Genomic DNA, 8,428 nt, shown 5'->3' on the forward strand with positions numbered 1-8,428 from the left:
GTGCGGATAGTACATTCAGGTATGCGCATACATTTTTTTTTTTTTCTCACATTCATTGAGATACAGACGGTGTGTGCCAGAGGTGCAAGCTTCACCTCTGGCTGTGTGACCTGCACACTTACAGCCACAACCACAGATGGAAATGACCCATGTTTCAGTGTACATACTGTATGTGCGAGTGCATCTCACAGCCCAACATGTTTACAAGTCCCCTGCTCTATTTTGTAACCCCTCCCTGTCACCACTTCGTCCATCACCCGAAATCTCTCAAAACCTTTCAAGCCTCTTCCTTTCTCTTCTCCTCCTCAAGGCAATTTGAGGAGGGCTTTTTAAATGATCCGCTCATTATCGGTAGTGGAGTCACTTGGGTTTTTTCAGCTCAGTGTGCTTTCCTTCCTGCTCCCCCCCCCCCCTCCTCTTTATCTCTCTCTGTTTTTCAGGGGCTTTTTCTGGTTGCCCCCACCCCCACCGACCCGCACCCCCACCTCCTCCCACTCCTCCCTCCAGAATGGCTTTTTGGTCCGTTTGTTTGTGCTCATGAAGTGGAATGCAGCAAAGTCCCTGAGAGCAATTTTTCCTTTTTTATTTTTACTTAGAAAGCAATCGAGTATGAGTTGACATGGCAGAGTGGGAGCTACCCCCACCTCACACACACACACACACACACACACAACGCACACCTGATGCTGGCCTTGACGACAATAATGTTTTCCATTACAGGAGAAGGAATTGAGAAATATGTGGAGGTGGAATTTTGTGGTATTAATGTAATCACCTGGAGCTGAGTGGAATGGGATACTGTCCATACAATGTGGGAAACTTTGGGATTTTATCGTGTTTATCATTGTGTATCTTTTTTTTTTTTTTTTCATTTGTAGACACATTTGACGTAAATATACTCAAAACTCAAATGTGCATTGACTCCCATCTGTTCTGTTGGAGGCTTTGCTGGCTCTATAGGCTACTTATAGTTATCCCCATTTACCTGCCCACCCCCCCCCCCCATGTCTAACACCCATTAAACCTCTCCATCTGGATATGCTGGAGGCTATGTTCACTTACTGACTTATTACCTGAATGACTGGAGTTGGCTGGGGTCAGTCTGGAGAATGGAAATACATGGTATATATATATATACACACACACACACACACACACACACACACACATGCACATTCACACAGTACAGTGATGCTTACACATGAGCTTATAGCAACGGGCTGCTAATTAAGGGGGCTGTGCTGTTGACGAAAGCACTCAACTTCTCGCTGATTAGGTCAGGCTAGGTGGAAGCGGGAGACACAGAGAGAGAGACAGAAGGAAGCAGGCTGCGAGACGTATAGAACGACACGTGGTTGAGAGTCCTTCCTATCAATGTTGACAGTCTCTTGTGGCCGTGTTTACTCTACTTTTAATAGCAAGAGGGCCGACATTAGCCACCGTAGGAGCTGAATTAACACCTGCCTCACCCCATTCAAGCAGCTCCTTTCTGTGCTATTGTCTGCCTGTGACTTTCAGTTAATCAGTGAGGCCATCTATCAGTCTGTGAAACAGCTAGTTTGTCAACGAGACGCCGAATCATTACATTTAATGAGTAAGACAGCCATTTAGTTAAATCAGCAACCAAACAAGCAGCCAGCTGTCTTGTTCAAACATGGATTTCTTTATATATGATTATGTATTTTTATACATGCATGTTTGATTTAAAAAAAAAAAAAAAATGTAACCACATTCTTTGTTGATATTCAACTAATATTTTCAATGACAAAAATAAAATGCATATCTTTCAAGGTTATTTATAAATGAAAATAGAAACGTATTTAATGCAGAATCAGCTCGCTTGATCATTTATGTTTGACCTAGCACTGACCTAACTTACCTTTAAGCTGCCTTTAACTCCACAAGCAAAGAGCAGATACTCAGCAGCTTAACCTGGACGTGTATTCAAATCTACTCAGGTTAAACTACAGTGGCTGGTCCCTCTGGCTCGTCTTAATGCCGAATCCCGCTCGATGGTCCTGCTGTCATCCCTACTTATCTAGTTCCACTAGTCTTACAGCTAGTTACTAGTTACATAAGACAACTTTTCACACCATTCTCTGACCTAGTGCACCTTTAAAGCATCATTGACTCCTGTTCTCACCCAAGTTAAGAGCAAATACTATAAGAACAGCACAATCCGGCTTTTACATCAGCTCAGGTTAAACTTGATATAAACTTAATTTACTTCCATTACTGTATAACTGGTTCCACGGTAATCCTACCAATAGCCACTAATTAGCAACCCCTCATTTATGAGAAACTTAATTATATCCCTTGACCTGTCTGACCAAATAAAGGAACATGGTTTCAACATGGATTTGTTTCATCAGGTCTGAGGCCAGAACCACCAGCCTCTTTACCTGCACCCACACACTCATCATGACCGCCGTCGCTCCATACAACATACTACGATCACCTGACATCATGTCCAGCTATGCAGTATGTTACAATCACTTTTATTGGATGGGGGTCTTTAGGCTCCAGTCTTAAAGAAAGCATTTCTGCCCCTAAATTCTCAATATGTAAAACATGTGAAGCTATTTTATATAAAAAAAAAAATGTCTTAGGATTTGTTTACATTATTCATATTTGTAATAATTAGAACTTACTACTTTTTTAATTCAAACGTTTAGCTCTTCATTGATCCATGTGAATATACCTGCAATTTGTGTGGTAATAAAACAGCACATTGGTCCTTTAACAACTTTAAAGTTAACATTTGGTGATTGGCATCATAATTAGAGAGCATTTTAGGATTTACTCTAGTACAACATACATTGGTGCCATTTACTTATATGCCAGATACTTCTGAATAAATGACAGCAGCTTTTCAAATATAGCTACACGGTAAATCTAGCCAAACCTTCATGTATGCTTTACTACATTACTTTCCTGTGTACCCATCTGTCTGTCTACCTCCTCACGTTGTTCTGATTCAATCTTTCCATGTATGTTTCCTCCTCCTCCTCCTCTCTCCTGCCCCCCCCTTTGGCCTATGTGTCTGTGGTCGCCAGGGTAACAGCACTAACCTGCCGACCCATGTTCCCGTGGGCCAGGGGGCCATTAGGGGCCAGTCAACAACCCTCTCTTCCTGCCACAAGTGGTGCTGGCGGGATGGAGAGGGCCCTCGTCTCTGCTTTGAAGGTCAACGAGGCCGCAGCCCGGCCCTCTGCCAGTAACTCTTAGGCCCCTCAGACCAGCACGGCAAAACACAGCTTTGAAACCAAGGTCCAATTCAACCACACGCAAATACAACCATTGTTACAAGTCCCGGGTTTAAGTGCATATCTTGGATTTGAATTACTGCTACACTTTTGCCCCATCCAGTGATGAAATCAGTTAGGTATTTCAAAACGTCCCATTTTTTTAGTATCGGTAAGTGTAGTCTGACAAGCATACTTTTGAAAGGCTCAGGTTTTTTATGATCACTTACTTCACTAGTGGAAAAATAAACTCTGGCAGTGATTGCATTGCTAATAGAGAATATCTTTTGCCTTTTGGTTTTTATCCCATAGTATCTCAAGTTTAATATGTTTATCAGCTGTAAACTGTACAAAAAAAGGGATTTCCCTTCTCAAAGTGTTTGAATGTTCTCTTTTCCTATTTGAATAGTGGTTAGTTTGTCCCATTAAAGGCTTTGAAAATCATAATAAATTAGAGCTCTCTCTCCCATTAATCATATTATGACCATTCAGATGTATATAGAAACACCTTTTAGGGCCTATAGGATCCTTGTAATAGACTGTAGGCATTTTCAAAGTGCAGTTTTGTCTATTTGCTGTAAAGTAAAATGTTCATCAAACCTGAAATTAGATTAATCAAAAGTCAACAGAAAACGGAATTTCATTTTCTAAGTATTGAACATGGAACATTTTTTCTCACAGTCATCTTCTATGTCAGCTTACAGGGTGGCATGCACCTGTTCCAAACAATTTTCTGGCTTTTCTGTTTGGGGGAGGTAAATACTCCAGTAGCCACTTGTCTGCCTCCTTAGGGGGAAATGTACATAGATTTTTTTCACACTAATCCTTGTGCGACAAAAAGGCATTTTGCTTCAATACGCCGGTTGGGTAAAGGTTTCAACAGATACACTCATCCTTACAAACACACACATGCACGTATACACACACACACACACACACACACACACACACACACACATTTCCCGTCCATATGTGCACAAGGACGTTGGCGCAATTAACCTTTAGCTGATTCAGTCCTGGTACTCTGTTTGATTGAATAGAGCTGAAGTGTTCCCTAAGCCATAACCACAACCTCATGTGAGTGATTGAGGGAATGTGTGTCTGTGTGTGTGTGTGTGTGTGTGTGTGTGTGTCTGAAATGCTGAACGCTGAGCTTTAAGTAATGAGAAGAGGGGAGGTGGCCTGTTTCCTAGTTTTCTTATAAATTCCCTTGTGTCTAGTCTCGAGTTTGTGTGTATTTGTGTGTGTTTGCCTCTGACTCGCCATAAGTGCAGCCACTTCTCCAGCCAATGACTTTAGACTGTGAGCTTCGGTGCTATGGCCTGTGTTTATCCTGCAGAAGGAGAATCCTCCGCTCCAGCTTGAGTCTAGCCTTTGGCCCTGGCAGACTGTCGTCTGTCAAGAGTCTACTAGCCTTGAGCTCTCTTTTTGTTATTGGCTCCAATGGATTGAGCTAAGTATGTGCTGACATTATTGGAATCCTCCAAAAAATATTGGCATGATTCAGAAGAGCCAGCTTATTGTTACCCTGCATGTGTATATATTTAGTTGTTTTTTTGAAAGTTTCTCATCATCTTTGCTCCATTTACTCGTCTGTATCGTATCATATCTGTGCTTACCTGCGCATCTCCTCGCTGAATGCTAAACCCGGTCTCACCTGGATCTCAGCCACGCAGGACAAGTGAGCCATCAGTCTGTAGTTTGTGACTTTCGGTGGCAGCTGATTCAAACAAGCGCTGGAGGCAAAAGAGCACTTTGCCAAGTTCACACAAACAACGTTCAAAGTCGTCAGATTGCTGTACTGTACACACGACACCGCTTTCTGTCTTGTAATCATGAGTCTTGAAGACATTGATGTTTTTCACACTCCATGCCTGACTGTTGACAAGTGGTCACACACTACAAGTCCCTTCATCTGGACTCCCAGATGAGGTTTCCAAACTACGTTTTGTTGCGTAAAACACACGCGAGAAAGTCGTGTAGTGTGAACTAGTAATTACTTGCTGCAGCTCTGCTGTGCCAACAAGCCTTGAAAGACAACAACCGAGCCTAATCTTGCCCACTTCTGTCTGTGCTGGAGTTTTACTTATTAATCAATTTGCTGTGAGTATGAGCTGTTGATGTATTGATCAAATACATAACCACATTCCATGCATGTTGTGGCAATGTAAGGTCTGAACACTGAAGGTTTGGCTTCACCTCTGTGTTCCTTTTGTCTAATGACAGCATTTTAAGGGTGCAACTAACGATTACCTTTATTACCAACTAAACAGACGATTATTTTTTTTCCTGTGAGTAATTTATCAATAAAGGTAGTAAATAATTGCTCCAAGGTGAATATTGCTTTTTTTCTTTCAAACATCAGTCCAAAACCCAATATATTCTATCTTCAATTATATATAACAGAGAAAAGTACAGATGATTAAAGTTACCAATTAGTTTTCTTTAATTAATAGTTGATTCATTGTTCAAGCTCTAATCATTTTTGATTGGTTATGGTATAGTTGTCACTTCTCATCATTTGCCAATAGGGACAGGAAAATAGCAAACATTTAGTTTTTACTGAAGCTCTTAGTTTTACTGCAATAACAGAACCTGCAACACTTACTTGTTGTTGTTTGCATTTAGCAGCATACTGATAAATACACAATTATGGGGGAAGATAAAGGAATCAATGATATGTCAGCTTGGACAAACAACACTTTTCTTTGACCATCACAACCTGGAGTTTTTAGATGAGTCTGTTAAAATACTATTTCCATCACTAGTAATTGATATAACATATGCTGAGATATTTTCAGGCAAAATAATGGTACAGGTCAAAGAAACTGATTTGAGTTTTGGTGACTGAGCTTTTGTAATTTGCTGTAAACCTTCACTAACTGAAGGCCTTTGCCCTGCTGCTGTTTATAACAACAAAATGAGAGAACGTGTTGCACTGATTAATCCATTCCTCATTGTCGTTGTTCGGGTTTCTATGTCTTTGAGTACTTGTGTTCATATACAGTGTGTGTTCTATTGTAGTTTTGTGTTTACTGTGTTTGCCTTTGTAAATATGTACGTGTTTACGTGTATCTGTGTGTGCACGTGTCTATGCATGTGTGTTTATGTGCGCGCACGTGACTGTATGCTACTGTATCGTGCTGTTTCCCCGCAGTGTACTCATGCTATAACATGGCTGTGCTAGCTTAGAGTCATGCAGCGTGCTGTTGTGCGCTACTAACTCACACAGCTCTATTAATTAGCTGTTTGATGCTGTTAATTGGGCTCCCACTGCTGCACTAATTGATAACGCCATTGCCATTGACAACACGGAACACAAACACAGAGAAGTCTCTCGCCGACAACCTATTCAAGCACCAGAGAATGAGAGCGTGTCGGGTGAAAAGCGTGAGGAAGTGAAGGATGAGAGTCAGCAGCAAAAGGCCTGGGGAGGAGAGAAAAGAGAGACAAAGAGAGAGAAAGGGGGGGGGGGTAAAGAAGGGCAAGATGTTAAAAAAAAATTCATCTTTTACAATACAATTTCTAAAATATATTCAACATATTGATTGCAGTTTTGGTATTCACGACTTGTGGCTAACTTTCACAAACAACAGTTTGTGTTTAGGTTTCCATTGGGTGAAAATGTAAATGCAATCTCATGTGTCAACACCTGGTAATAGCAATATCATCTTTCTATTGCTCTGTGATCTGCATAGCTCCACAACCCTCCCCTTTCTAATGGCACTGTTCAGCTATTCATTGAACTGTCTGTTATCATATATAGCATGTGTTTTAACCTGTCACTGTCTCGGACCATGAGATGCCAATGCTGAGCATTGGAAGCCAAAACAATATTATATGAGCAGTCACATTAGGAAATTCATTTTGAGAGAGGGAATCATTACTGTATATCTGAATTTCACCAATTAGTATTTGACATGGCTGCCAAAAGTTGTATAAATGTCACTTTTTTGTGAGTGAACTTTTACAATTGTGTAGAAGCTTTACTTTTACAGCACGGGGGCCAAAAAGTCAACAAAAGAATGTCTTTGATTTACACTTTTTCAAATATATCTGAATGACTGACATTTGTATAATTTGTTCACTAAAATGAACACAGGATCACAGGATGGGTATGTATGAACTTGTTCAGGCTTTATTTCAGCCTGGATTTACTTGTATTTATTTTAGCCACATTAGCAGGCGGTTCTAGGGAGGGCAATATTGATTGGATTGTCAGTCGGTCCACCACAAATATTGACCAATATTAGATGGATTTCCATGGAGTTTTGCACAGACGTTTAAGATCCCCAGAGGATGAATCCTAATGACTGGTGATTCACTGACCTTTTATCTAGTGCCACCAGACGTCAAAGTTTGCATATATCGAGAGAAATATCGCCACATCTACGAGATAAACGGGCTCATCATTTGGCACAGATGTTTAACTCAAAGCACCACTAAGTACAGTCTCACGGAGCCGCTCGCATGGTTGCACACTCATAATCTTGTTTCTCTATTGTGCTTATCAATTCTTTTTTTTTTTCCTATGAAGGGGGCTAACTAGAAGTGCGTGTGTGTGTGCTTACATGTGCATGTATCCACATGCATGCATCTACCGGTGAGTACAGCACTTCTGTAATGGTGGTGTTGTGGCAAATTACAGACCAGACCATTACTACCACACACACACACACACACACACACACACACACACACACACACACACACACACACACACACACACAGACACACACACACACACACACACAGACACACACACACACACACACACACAGCTCTTTGGACATCTGGACACACACCTGTTACCCACCTTATGGTAGCCTATGCAGCCCCCCAACTGTGCACAGACACACAAACGTACAGACACACACACACACATAAACACACACACACACACACACACACACACAGTCTTTCGCTGAGGCTTTTTCATCCATTTTCTAAAGAAAAGTACTCTCACTCTAAAGCTGGTATATGGCCTTCCTACTCTCTTTCCATTAGAGGCAATTACTGGTGAGACTACAGCGCTAGCTCCAGCATTCTCACACGGTTTTATCATCATCAAGAGCTGGCTTGGTCATGTCAAGTATGCATTGTATACACCAGAAAACAAGTTACATGATACTTCAGTCAAAGACGGCATGTAGCTGGGAATTCTTTTCTTTCTTTTTTTTTAT

This window comes from Cebidichthys violaceus, unplaced genomic scaffold, assembly GCF_023349555.1.
Source record: "Cebidichthys violaceus isolate CVI_PGR_0920_01 unplaced genomic scaffold, fCebVio1.0.p SCAF_147, whole genome shotgun sequence".
NCBI classification, from domain to species: Eukaryota; Metazoa; Chordata; class Actinopteri; order Perciformes; family Stichaeidae; genus Cebidichthys; species Cebidichthys violaceus.